Source organism: Dermacentor albipictus, chromosome 3 (genome assembly GCF_038994185.2).
Source record: "Dermacentor albipictus isolate Rhodes 1998 colony chromosome 3, USDA_Dalb.pri_finalv2, whole genome shotgun sequence".
Lineage (NCBI taxonomy): Eukaryota > Metazoa > Arthropoda > Arachnida > Ixodida > Ixodidae > Dermacentor > Dermacentor albipictus.
The window spans coordinates 174717492-174732187 of NC_091823.1; the positions used below are offsets into that span (position 1 = coordinate 174717492).

The 14696-nt window shown below is 43.8% G+C and overlaps 1 protein-coding gene and 1 non-coding gene across 3 annotated transcripts in view; both read left to right on the forward strand.

Moving 5' to 3' along the window:
* LOC135902118 (adenylate cyclase type 3-like) overlaps window positions 1–14696 on the forward strand; it is a 388015-nt gene that overhangs the window by 293207 nt on the left and 80112 nt on the right. The window lies entirely within an intron of this gene.
* TRNAT-CGU (transfer RNA threonine (anticodon CGU)) lies at window positions 14368–14440 on the forward strand. Its single transcript has one exon. It is a non-coding gene; the product is annotated as a tRNA-Thr (tRNA).

Below are 14696 nucleotides of genomic sequence, written 5' to 3' on the forward strand. Positions count from 1 at the left end.
CCAGCACTAAAGGTGTTTAAGGTTCGCCAATATGATTATTTCACGCATTATCTAGAAGATTACAGAAAGTTTAAAAACAAACTGTGTTAGTTATAGTTAGGTCCAGTTTATTCAGTGCTTTCACTGCAAGCAGAAAAAGCGAGTATTGAAATGTGTCGTTATGGAACGAATACTCTGTTAGTGTGTACGAGTGTTTGTGGCGTAAAAGGTGCGATTTGGAAAGTAATAAGTACCTGGAAGAACTTATTTTCAGCCCATTGTGTAGTACTTGGTGTCGGAATTTCAAGGGCGCTAGTTTTGCTCCGGCAAATAGTGTTGCAAGGCCCGCTCGAACTAACAAGTTAGATGGGCGAGTCGTGACGGATGTATTTCTGCTACACTCGTCACGACTTATTCTGCTAACGTAAGTTTATGAGGAACACCGTAGCTGCCTCTAGAATAATTCTTGCTCCCTAGAGTTATTTAAACTGCAGCGAAATTCCACGTAATTGGAATGGCACTGCAGCCAACGGAAATCGAATTGGTGGTCTGGCACTTAGCAGTACAACAAAATTTGTATATGTTCAATGACGTTTGCTTGTTTCTCAAACATGCATCGCCTTTCAGTGTGGTATGCGATAAAGGTAGCATGCAGGGACGAATATGAGCGAGAAAGAAAGGGCCACGCCTCGCTTCTTCTACAAACGTTTGCTGGCATTAATAGTTTTCGCCAGTTATACCCTTAAAATGAAAGTGCATAACACGGTACAAACGCGCAAACTGAAGCGAAGATGAGCTGTAGTTTTGATTTGCTTGATCAGAATTTTGGGATTTAACGTCCAGGAGCTGCTTACGAAGGACGCAGATGGACGTTTCCGGAATAATATTGAAGTTCACCGACGTGCACCCAGAGCATGGCACACGAGGGTTTTTGTATTCCGCCTCCATTTTTAATGACATCACCGGCGAACTAGTGCTCATCAGCAGAACTCAATAGCCAGGGAGCCATCGTGGCGTGTGGACATTTAAACGCCTTAGCATGCATAGGGTACTTGACGCACTTTCCGGGAGCTGCGTGTCTGTCTGTCTATGCGTGCTTGTACGTTTGCATCGGACCGCCTTCCCACCTGTCTGGGTGAGTGGGCAGACCGTGGTCGAATGGCTAGGGCGCCGGCCTGCAGCTCGCTGTGTTCGAAATCAACCATCGCGCCAGCTTGGGTCGATGTATGAGCACGCGCCGCTCTTCAACGAACCTCTCTCACGCTGAATGGGGTCAATGTAAGGTGTGGGACTGGGTAGGTACAGCTGTTCAATGCTAAACGCGTTACCATCAACAGTCATCGAGAGTTGGGTTCGGCTAAATTTTTGTTAACATGGACGTCTGACGACAACGTATTTTCGAAAAAGCCTCCTTCAAGCGCAGCGTGACGAAACCAAACTGAACTGCAAACTATTGCAGGACGCATTTTGGGACGCTCTTTCACGTCATACTGAAATCAGGGTGCCTGACGAGTGCTCGTGGATACGTAAACACTGCCTGCTTAGAGCCGTGCTCCGTGCATAGTACTCGTTTCTCTACCGAGCATCTGAAAGTGGAATGCGCTTGTTCATCAAGCCACTGCCGTCAACTGCTCGTCAAAATTTGTTCAAGATGTAACAACGTTTCCCTTTAATGATTTGAAACTGTTGCAACACTAGTTTGTGTATGTTTTATACCCACCCCATATAATAAATAAATAAATAAATAAATAAATAAATAAATAAATAAATAAATAAGAAATAAATAAATATGTAATACGGGGTGTTTAAGAAAATAAGATGCAATTAATATAAATTACGAGATCAGATTTCACACATTTATTAAATTGTAGCTTAGTTCGTTCGATTCTTTCGGATCAATGGGAAACGTAAAGAGTTAATTGACGCGCAGTCTTGTCACCAGGCATTCTGCTGTCACCACTGTTGTTATATTCGTAAAAAAGAGCAGTCAAGCCCTGCTAGAGTAGAGACAAATAGACCTGTAAGCAAAAGCAACGATCCAGGGGAATCCAGCTCCCCTGCCCCTAAAGAGAGAGCAGTGAGTTCCGAGGATGATTCAGTCTTTTCAGCCCTCAGTGAAATAAAAGAAGCAATTAAAGCGATAAGAGAGACAGTGGAAACGACCAACTTTAAAGTGAACAAATTCTGGAAATGGAGGCTAACGGCGGACAAAAGACTTAGGAAAATAAAGGCGCGAGGGGATGACGACGATGAGTATCTACCATCGAAGGTGGATAGTATAGAGTCCATTTCTGGATTGTCGGGGGCTATCCCAAAGAGGAAAATAGCAGGTAATAGAAAGGCAGCCTCTCCTAATAACAATGGACAGTAATCATGGATTTAACGTGTGGCAATGTAATTGGCGTGGGTTACAACACAAAAAAGCAGCACTGCAACAGGTGATCAGGTCATCCGAGGCCAGGCCAAAGGTAATTATGCTGCAGGAAACCTTAGCGGATGAAATTATGCTCACTGGGTACAAAGTTATATGTAGAGACAAAAAAAAATGGGGAGGGGGTTGGCGACCCTCATTGACAAAAGGTTGCCATGCATTGAGCATGATATTCACCTTAGACATTCCAGGTTTGAATTTAATCTAGTTGAGATAATCCTTAAAAGGAACAGAGGTAAGACGCAAAGCATTTTCTGCTTGAATATTTACAGCTGTCCTAGCGACATGAGGCAGAGGTTTAGAGCACTCTTCAACAAGGTGCTTTCGGTTGCCAAAAACTCGTTGCCACAAACCCATTGCCGTTGCCAAATGCCGTTGCCGTTGCCAAAACTCGTTGCCGTTGCAAACTCGTTGCCAAAAACGGTTGCCAGAGATTCACTCGTTGGCACACAGTGATAAGTAACGTCGGATTCGCCGTTGCAACTGCCTTTGGCCAAGTTCCGCAGACCGTTCGCGCATCCCACGAAATCACATGGACGTGGCATTCTCGCTGCTTGTTCCAAATGCGAGTTTCGCGAGCCAGCAGAACCAGCGCAGCACGACGCGATAACGAAACAACTGAAACTCCAATGCACGCGCGGCGCAGAGTGGAGCGCGTAGAGTCCAGAGAAAACGAAACCTTTCGACCACTCATACTACTAATGAAGGGTAACGTCAAAATGCTATTTTTTCTCAGAATCGAATACAAGTAGACAAATAGCATTTTCTTCCGTCTTATAACCTAATGAAATTATCTTTTTAATACGAGTGGTTGAGTACTGGTGAAATAAATTATGATAAGGCGTGCTTCGTCATCGGGCTAGTACCGGAAACTCGCTGGGGGGTCTCAAATCGTGTCGTGCATTGACCACAATTTCTCGGTTACTAAAGCTCTGTTCGCGATTATATTGACGCCTTAGAGGTTCTAGAGCATTGCTTTATCACTTTAACTTGACTTTATAGTAACCTTTAGTGTCCCTTTAAATTCATTAATTCCGGACAATGTCGTTATTGATGTTGGTTACTATCACTACTACTTCTACTAAGCACTGATGCACTAAGCACTACTACTACATCATCAAGCACGTCACGTCCACAATTATCATCTTGCTAGCTTTCTTCGGAAGTCCTTCGCCAGTGTATTCAAGCAGCCTTTTTTATGTCTGTACGTGCGCATGTACAGGTGAATCATTTTCAAATATTCAAAGGCAGAGCACAAACAAAAAGTGAAAGTGGGCCTTCCCAGATTCACAATGTATCCTCGTCAGTTTCACGAACCACGTATTCATAGCATTTGCGCAGGCTTATACCTCGTGACACCGGAAACTCCCGCGACATTGACAAGCGCACCACACAAAAACGTGCAGTCGGCGACGGTCGAGAGAAAAGCCGCTCTTGTCGTCCCCGCCGTGCAATCGATGGCCGGCTCGTAATAAAATTTCGTCGCAACTCCCGTGGGTCTCTCGCTGCTTTCGTTATTTTTGGCTTCGGGTCGTTTATGCGCGCCGCTCGAATGACGGCGGGCGCCGACAGGGGCCGCGCAGTGCGCTCGGAGCAGCACGGCGGTTGTGGGGGAGCAGCGCGCGAGACGCAGCTATCCAGCGAAGGGGAGTTTTTTTTTTCTTTTGCAGCTTCGCTAAACTCATCATCAGCCATGGCTCGAGCATCGTCGTCGTCTTCCACAGCTCGTCATTCCAGCGTCGAATTTCTCTTCTGTCGTCGTAATGGGGAGGCCGCGTTTACGGGGCTATGAGCCATCGTTTAAGGGGGTACGAGCCATTCATTATTTTACATAACGGACAGGTTTAACTTTGAAACAATCTAATTCTGAAGAATCGCAAGTGGCAATGTCGGGCGGATGCTGTTGCCACGCCACCGAGCAAACTCCAGACATCGAACGCAAGCGACAACGGCGGACTGCAGTCATACCATCACTGATATCACCGAACGTGTGTGTATGTTCACTGAGAAACACAAAGACGTCAATCATGAAACCAATCCAAGCAATCGTCAAAACGATTGCACCGCCCGCATCTCCAGTGGTGGGCCTTGCGCTCAATATACGGAGATTTGGAATAATGGCCCCGCACATTCCATCCCAGCTGAAACTGTGGGAACGCCACGACGTACTCTTGCGAACCACGCAAAAGCGAAATTGAGGTGAAATAACGGGGAAACAAAAGATTTACCATGTAGACTGCTTCCGAAGTTAGGCTTACCTGGTGTAACACTCAGTAACACTCAGCTTCGCTGTTCAACTATTTCCACGGGCCGGAAGGGGACGTGATATTTATCCGTTCCTTTTCTTTCCTTTCTTTTTCCTTTTTCTGCTCATGAAATCTTCAAAACATAGTACGTCACAATTTCTGCGGGCTCAAGAACCCAACGCGTGTCAATTTCTAGAGGAAGTGTAGAAAAGTAGCTTAGGCCATGGCCACGTCACTACAGCAGTCCGGGGGGGGGGGGGGGGTTTCTGTAAGAGTGCACCTAGTGGACTGTCCATTTCAACGTGGACACCAAGGACAACGTGGGATAAATTACGTGTACTTACTAATTGAAATGAAGTAACTATAAGTCAACGGAGATGAAAGTGGATGAAAATAATACTGGCCGAAGGTGGGACCCACGTCGTCGCATTAAGGCTGTTTCACATGCTGCGACTGCGACGACGAAAATCGGTGCTGTCGCACGCGTCGCAATGCGATTTTTAGAGGGCTCATTTCACATGATTGCGATTTCAACAATGCGACTGGTGCGACGCCCAGGGTTGCTTACTGCCAGGTTTCGTGGCACACGCTGCATAATTCTTTTATTGTAATGAATAAAACGTTTACAGTATGATATTATTGACTTTTCTTGATTAGAAGCAAATAATATGTACGTTTACTAATTTAAAAACGTTAGTTAAGATTTGTCTTGGAGTGCGCGACGGCGGTTTCGGTAGTTTAGTGCGACATGGCGCACGTAAACAGCTGTTCGCAGGTGGTTCTGCGCCGTGTGTTGTCTCATCTGCCTTGTATGACCGTATCGTTCTGCCTGCGCTACAACAATCTACAAGATGACCTATCGACCAGTTCATTATGCTACCCTCACCGCATATGCAGTATTCGGAATTCGGCTACCACGAAGTCGTCGTGTCAGCCCAACAAGATCCTCGCGCTACCCGTGCTCAGCGTCAGCTTCTGAAGAAATGATGCGTCCATATTGCCCGTGATTGCGCATATGTGGTGCCTGCTCCTAGCCATATTCTCACGCCAAACGCAACAACAAGCACCAACCCGAAAGCACGCGTGTGCCACTGAACGAAGCCTCAAATGATCTATGTGATTACGACGTGGAATGAAAATTGTGTTGTGAAATTCAACCTTAGCGCTATCCTGTTTCGTCCATCGCCGTGCTTGCAAAGGAAGGAAGGAAGGAAAACGTGGAGAAGGAAAGGTAGGGAGGTTAACCAGTTTGGCTTAACCGGTTTGCTACCCTACACATGGGAGAGGGATGGGGGAGATTAAAGATGGGGAAGGGGGAGAGGGATAGAGAGCACACAGCACAGCACACACACACATCGTCCGTTGGAGTCCATCAATCTGGCATGGTACGCGACGTCACTCTCACAGCCGCTTGTCCAATCCCGTCTCTTTCAAAAACCGAAGTAGTCCCTTTGTCGCCTTCACCTGCGATATCTTCTGTCGGCGGCAAGTGAAAATCGTGTCGAGGGACAATGCTCTACTGTCAAGGCGCGCTAGAACAGATGCCAGGGACTGTCGCTGAACATTATATTCAGGACAGTCGCACAGAACATGTTCCAGCGTCTCCTCGCAAAGACAGGCATTACAGAGATCGTTGTCGGCCATTCCAATGCGGAAGGAGTAAGATTTAGTGAAAGCCACCCCCAGCCATAAGCGATAAAGCAGAGTCGCCTCTCTTCGACGCAGTCCAGTTGGCATATAGAGATGCATCAAAGAGGGCAGGTGGTATTGACGGTTGCTCTGGGTGGTCTGGCTGTTTGGTGTGCACCATAGAGATAGCGTGATCTCATGTGCAAGCACTCGAAGTCTGCTAGCTGCGTCGGATCGTCAAAGCGGTATGGCCTCTTCTTGTGCGTCTTCAAGAGCTGCCCGAGCGGCATTATCGGCGTCTTCATTTCCACTGCTTGCGCTGCGAATATATATATGGGAGCCCTCTCTAAATACTTCTAAAGGCGCAAAAGCCAACGCATCAAATGTTTCGAGCAGTTACCGTCACTTTTGTAGAAACCTGTACGTTGTAACATATCATTCTAAAAGACACGCTTCTCGCCCACTTTGTTGTCCTGTGTCTCGCGCTGGCAGTATACTCGGAACTTCTAACAAGAAGACCATATCAATACGCGCTATTCATAATGCAGGATCGTAGGCCTGCGGCAGGCGCACTTGCCGTAGAATTTTTCAGCTTTCTGCTCAGCCTCGCACTTCTCTCACGGTTAGCCTGTTTTAAGGAAATAAATATTGTTCTTATATTATTGTTGTTATTACACATTATAGTTTCTTCACTGTAATTTATAGCAATCATCCAGATTTCTTAAGCTAGTCATGCATTTAACCTGTATTAGATAAACATTGTTACGACATGCTTATGGGAGTCATTTCAAACTAGATTGCTCAGCCAGAGAAAGTACAAATGCAAGTCTCAATGTTTATTCGAATTTGGTATTCCTAAACAGATTATATTGGCAGAATTTTATGCCTGCTTGCATTTCCTGCAGTTCAATGTTCAGAGCTGGAAAAACTGATTCCTTTTCTTGCTGTCGAAAGGCTGCTTCAATGTCGATAGCAAGCTATAATTATTGATTTCGAAAGTGTTAAGCAATGACTATATGTCTAAGCTTATCAATGCGTTTTTGTTCCACGAACACAATTAACTTTTCTCTCTCCCTCTTTTGACAGCCATGGAATGAAACCATTCACTTTCATAAGTATCAGGATGCAAACATTCTGGAGTTTGTCCTGAGCATTTGCCTGCATCCTATAGTGTGCATGTTTGTATCAAGTTCTGGTGGTACAATCGCAGTGATCTATACATATTGTTATATTGCAACAAACAAATTTATTTAACTTTGTTTTCAAATCTACAATGTGGCCATGCAGTAACAACTACATTAATAAGCAAAAAAAACTGTAGATTCAGTGTACGTGTTGGAATCTATGCGAAGTGAAGTTTTTGTCTAGTGGTGAATTAAATGCTGTTAAAGTAACTGCGATATACACTATTTGTCTTACTTTCAACAATCCAACATGTCATCTTTTGCAAGGTTTGCTTATGCACCGCAAAAGTCACAACCTTAATGTCATGTAATCTTTATGCATTACACTGTTCACAAACCATACCGAAACGCAAATGGCAGTTAATGTAGATGCACGCTGCGAGACATCAACACAGTGACATTTGTTGAGCAAGGAATGGTGCGAGGTGTATGCACATGAATGAATGACGTGCTTATGTACTTATTTATTTATATACCTCGCAGGCTGCAAGGTAGGAGTATTATGCAAGGAGGAATAAAAAAGTTGTTACAAAAGGAAGAAGGGCACAACATTAAGAAAAACAACAGTAAAAAAGCAGTACCAATGCATTGCACCAACTAGCCCAACATGTTTTACTGCCACAACATCATACAATACTTAACAAACAATAACAGAAAAAGTTACTGCCCATGCACCCTGTACAGACGGTAAACCAGCGAAGCTGAAATGTGCGGCCCCGGTGTTTATCACTAATTCCTATGGTTTATTCAAGTCTTTCTATATTATTGGTTATGTCTGTGTTTCTTAATGAGGTTATCATTATCACATTGTTTATTTGGAATGCCACACATCGCACTTCGCAAGATCATCATCATGGAAAGTGCAATGAGTGGTTCATTGTGTTAATCCAGTGGGTCCATCAAAGTATTTCTGAATTATGTTACGCACTTGTGTTTTGTAATGCGTCAATCATAATGTTTATGACTCAGTTATGCACTGTAGTTACCAAGTGACGTACCTGCGCTGCACATTTCATTTAATTAAATACAGGAACACATTTTTGAACCTATTGGGAAGTCGGAGAGAGACTGTTGCACGTGCGCTCTGTTGCTAGAGAGAAACGACGTAACTATCGGTCTAGTGAATGGCCCACCACACCTTTGCTGCGAGATAATGATGACATCATGATCTTGTCTTAACCCCATCCCCCTCTGTGTCCCTTCCCTGCAATAATACTAAATAAATGTATGTTTGAAATGCATAAGCATTTCTATGTCTACCCTACAAGAAATTTCTCCGTCCATCATGCAAGACGAATGCAATGGCTCACACCCCCTTAAACAATGGCTCACACCCCTACACAATGGTTTTTGTGATCGGACCATGAGTGTTTCGCATAGGCCTGTACAGCTTCACTGTAAAAAGAATGAACACCTTTCTGCTAGAGACCAAGACAATTATGAGGTGTATTAACAAATGAAAGTTTATTGAACATGCCGAGTAAATGTTGGTCGACAGGCAATAAATCGAATTTACACAAAAAGCAGAAGCAAGATCTGATGTGTGTCCATACAGATCCCAACAAGAAATGCATCCATCTCTGAAAGTGTAACAGAGGCCATGCTGACACAAGATTCTCCCAGTGTCTTTGCATCTACAGCTTCCATAATTTCTCTAGGCAGCCGATCTCCACAGAATGCTAGCTTCCTTTACAAGGCACTCTCCACATCTGAGCGTGCATTGTAGAGGAAGAAGCTAGCATTCTGTGCAGATCGGCTGCCTAGAGAAATTACGGAAACTGTAGATCTAAAAATGCTGGGTTAATCTTGTCAGCACGGCCTCCATTAGAAATGGTTGCATTTCCTGTCACGAAACGCACATGAATTTTTGCTTCTCCTTTTTGTGTATGTTCAGTCTATTGTCAGCGAGCTTACTCAGTGTGTACATTAAACCTTTGGTTGTTAGATCATATCGGTTTTCTTGTTCGTCCTATGTGTTCTCTGGTGCCATTTGCAGCCAGGCTATTCCTTTTTTTTTTACTCTTCAACAAGTCACTCTAATAGCCCTTGTGATGCTTCTGTGTACCTTATAAAATCTTTTATTTGGCCAATGTAGGAAGAATGTACAGTGTGAAGCAGTAAGAACAGGGTACGCTACCTTCTAATTAAAAGGTTTACTGTGAAAATGCAGTTATCTGTAAAGGTTACCAGAAAGTAGTACAGCAATAAAACCTGATAAAGGCTAGTGCTTGATGAAACCAAGCATAAAAGCGGGAAAGGGAGAAAATACATATAAGATATACAAGTCTTGGGAAAAAAGAAACATTGTGATCACCGAGTGTGCATGTGGCTACCTTCCAGGAAATTCATTTTTTTCCCAATGGCATGGAACTGGAAGAATGTGCTTGCATAAGCAAGCTGTCAGTCTGTCTACTGGAATAACAACAGCGTTTCTTGAAAGGTGCTGGCATGCAGGATTGGCAATTGTAATTATTTTTTTCCTGCACTTGGAATTTTTCTCTATTTTCTTTCTGTAGCATATTTATTTATGTTTGGCTGCATCAAGCACCAATTTTTATCTATCCTTCAAAGATGTCTTTCTTTTTCTGGGGAAAACTCGGGGAAGGCGGGAGATGGAAATTCAATAAGATGAGCAACATGAGAACAAGGTGAAAGTAGGAGCCAACGTTTCCTCAAGTGGACGTTGAAGAAGACAAGTCCACTTGTCGAAACGTTAGTTCCTGCTTTCACCTTGTTCTCGTTTTGCTCACCGTCCTTTTTTTTCTGGTAATTTATATAAGTCGCCACATTTTCACAAATGAACCTCAGTTGAAAGTTAGTCCTCATCCATATCTAGTGTCATCCTGTTGATACTGCTTGATGCTATGCACTCTTGCAACATTTGTGTGTGTGTGTGTGTGTGTGTGTGTGTGTGTGTGTGTGTGTGTGTGTGTGTGTGTGTGTGTGTGTGTGTGTGTGTGTGTGTGTGTTTGCGTGCGTGCGTGTGTGTGTGTGTGTTTGTATGTGCGTGCGTGCGTGCGTGCGTGCGTGCGTGTGTGTGTGTGTGTGTGTGCACATGCGTGGATTTGGATGTGTGATCGGGCCCTTGGGCAGAGGTATCATTCTTCTCCTGTGCAGCCTTATGAATTCATTAACTATAGTGCAACAGAAATGCGATGGAGAGGAACGAAGTGAACACACAGAGCGCTTCGTTCTTGTCTGTTGTCTATCTGTTGCGCTTTAGTTAATAACGAATACACACAAACTCATCTAGTTTTCAGTTATTATGTCGGGCTTATAAGCCCGCTTGTGTCCTGGCATATCTGCATGGCTATGTATCCTGTTTTTAATTTCTGGCCATGTGCTCGCAAGTCGCCTGTCAATCTCCTGATTTTCCTGACAATCTTGTATGATGTGTAGGCCCAGACAGTTTCTGGTGAATCCATGCAGGGTGTTGTGCAGGGTGTAATCTGCACTACAAGTGCTGCTTTGATTGCTTTCATTTCAGCTTTTCTAGGTGTAGGGTGACCTGAAATGGTACTCACTTATATGGGGTTTAGTTTTATGTAGCGTCATACTACTGTTACACTGCTATTGCCAGATCAGTGTACTATATGTGCCTTATGTTTGCTTGCATCTTCATGATTAGCAACCTCCTCTGTGCGTTTGGCAGTTGCATATAATCTCCTGGCCTAATTGTTTGCCCCCATATATCATGGTATGGGCCTGTTGTGTTTCAAGTTCAGGTACTCCCGAGTTTGTGTTTCTGAAGGGAGGGGTAGTCGTGTTTGCATCTCATATGCTAGCTGGCATAGTATCTTGGGACGAGGTTCTGAGCTCTTGAGACAAAGAAGTTGTGCTGCAGGCTGCAACTCTACTCTGTCTAGGTGCTTGTTCGTTAGCTCTTTCTCATAGAGGTCTTCAAGCATGGCAAAGTTGGAAAGACCTGTTATTACTACCGATGCCTGTATTCGATGAGTTGTCTTTATGTGCAGCTGGTAATTCATACCGTACCATACCTCGGACACAAGCACAGCATCTGCGATTTTCTATAGTATCCACTCGTCCACCCCCATTATTTCGAGATTATTCTTTTCACCAGGTGTGGAAGTTGCGTCCAGGCATTGCATAATTGTTTCACCCACATGCTGGCTCTGCCGTCATGGGCTTACACTAGGTGAGGGTTTGTGGATGTTGACTTTCGTGCATAATTGTCCAGCTATGTTGATCACAATGTGCAATCTGGGGTAGTTCTTGATTCTAGTCTTTCTTTTTTTTCCGACGTCGATATGAGCTGGCTTATCAGAAAGCGAGAGGCCAGACTGGCCAAGAAAGTCTGCAGTGTTGTCGAGGGCTTGTTGCATCATTCTTGATTTCTGTATAAGATAGCTTTCCCATAGACTGTAATACACCATAGGCTCTAGTGTTTCTTGTAGTATGCCCGTGTTGTTGGTGTGTGTGGGCCAAATTTACCTCCAACTCTCACCTGGAATTTTCTGTCTTTCAGAAAGTTACTGTTTAAGTGCTCTACCAGAAATGTTTTTGCTCATCGTTCTTCTTATTAGAGCAGCATGAGGTACTGCTGTTAAAAGCCTCTTCACTCTCTTCATTCTTTCATAAGCGGCATTACACAATGTCCTGCAATAAAATTTCTGCTGCTTATGGCCCACTCATATCTGCCAGAAGGGACAACTCTTGAAAAAGGTTTTCTTTGTACCATGTGTGCGGCGTAGTATGAGCATTCATGCCTTGACATTTATACATCTGTATAACCAGCTTCCTGACAGAGTACTTGCTATACCTGATCATGCTTATTTGTGCAGTGCTGTTTAACAATACATATTGCTGGAATGAATATTTACACACTCGAATTATCACGAAAGATGGTTGTTTTACAATTCTGCCCTTTCTTTTCTACTGCTTTTCTATTGGTGTTAGATTTTGCATAAGCTTGCCCCCCTATGCAATAGTATTTTGAAGTCTAAGGGTTCAATAAAAGGTGATGAACTAAATCTAAGTGCAAGAGCTTTTTTTTTCACCTATGACTCCCATAGAAATGCGACTTACATGGCTGGCAAATCAACCGCTCACCTTGTGTTAGCAGCAGAATGCTATAGCCACAGTGGCAGGTGAACAAATTGAAAAACAATATTTCTGTCTATAATTTTTTTTCTTGCCTGTATGTAAGTAAAGTTTGGAATAAGTTTGTCATTGCAAAAAAGCCTAGCTTGCGGTCTTTTATTGAATAAACCACATATTGTGTATAGTTGAAATGCAGAAATTTGTTCTAAAATCCTCGGGTGATATATGTTCTTGCAAGTAGCATGGTATTTCATTACTTATAAAGATAGTAATCGCAGCGGATATCGTTATATGGGTTTACACACTAATATATGTGATCACAAATTTATTAGAAACTTACTAGAAACATGTAAGGCATGAATGTTTCTGCACACTTGATCAATTGTGAACGTGCAAGAACTGCTTGTACTGGCTGACTTCACTGCGCAGTTTTGATTTACTATTCTTCAGCGTGTCGATTTATACTGTTTTATCCCCACAAGAACAGGCCGTTTTCCTGCTTTTCGCATTGTTGCACGAGTTCTACGTGATTGTGCAGGAGGGTACGTTGTCACTGTGCCACTATAGCAAGCAGTTTACTTAATCTACTAGCTGTACAGTTAATTACCTTGCAGAGCAAGTTTCATACAGATGCAGTAAGGATACAAAGTCCGCAACATAGTCAATGTTTATTGGTTTCTGTGCAAGAAAAAAAATTCTCCTGAGAAGAGGTGCGTGCACCTCTTCTCTGGAGAATTTCTCTGGAGTTGCAACTTAACGTGCATGTAATATTTTATTCAAGCGACGGATTTAATGCTATCGTAGCAAATTCACTACGATAGCCTACACTTTTGCTCTGTCAAATTTAATAAGAAGAAAGATAAGCTTTCAAGATGCATCGGGAAATTCATGCTTGAAAACCGACAAGAAAATGCAACTGAACGGTACCGCGTTCAGCGCAACGTTGAAACTTCGGGTACTTTGCTGTCTTGTCATTTGCCCTTGCCGAGGTTGAGGTAATTCAAGCTGCTCCGTAAGCGCGATTTTTGCATGCTACTCAACAAAAGAAAATTGTGGCGACCTCGTCGTCTGCTGGGGATCGAACACCTCCTAGCACTGACAACTCGCAAAGGCGTACGAAGCAAACGTGAAAATGCACTTCATTTGCTGTGTAGCGTGTCAACAAACGCATAGAAATCGGAGAATGCAATCTGCGGTACAAGTTTTTTATTCTCCCTTCGCGTACGTACCGAATTCGACGATCCACGTCTCCGCGCATTGCACTTGTCGTGCGAGACGCCATTTTCCAAAAGAAACCGGCGAAACAGCTCCGTTGACAGCTCTCCGCGCAATTTCGACGGAAAATCACAGCGATCGGTTCGACGGTACGACTGTGTGACCAACCGGTTGGTCGCAGCCGAAAATCGTCGCATCGTCGCATCATTTTCATCGCAAACGACGGAAATCGCACTTCCGGTGCGACGAAAATCGCATCATGTGAAACAGGCTTTACGCGTGCAAAGCTCTTACGAATTGTGGCAGCGTTGTCCTTGGTGTTTTTGTTTGTTGGCTTCTTTTATGATTCATATTGATGGGGCCCCTCAGTTAATACCCTTTCTTCTCGTTCATTAGATAACGAGGGTCTCGAATCCGGTAACATTGATGCCTTCAGGTAGCATGTGTGGGTTCATTGACCAGTCGCCTTCACCCAAAAGGATCACGTTCGCGTGACGCCTGCGGCTAAAAGGACGGTCCACGTCTGCCACCAAGGTCTGTGAGTGGTGGCGCTGGCTAACACTTCCAGGGTTAGTTTTAGTAGTAAAACGTAAATAACTCAAAAAGTGATTGGGAACTCGGTGCCGCGGTAGCTCAATTGGTAAGAGCATCGCACGCGTAATGCGATGACGTGGGTTCGTATCCCACCTGTGGCCAGTTATTTTTTTCAACCACTTTTATTTCTAATAATTTATCATTTCTTTAACTTAATTAGCAAGTTCAAGTAATTTCCTCTATGTTGTCCTTGGTGCCTTTGTGCGTTGGCTTCTTATGATTAACAAAAATCTGGCCCCTCAGTTTCTTTTTTCTTCTCGCTCATATATATGTATATATAGTCGTATCACAAGAAGCCAACAAGCAAAGACACCAAGGACAGCATAGGGGAAACTACTTGTACTTAATATTGAATTG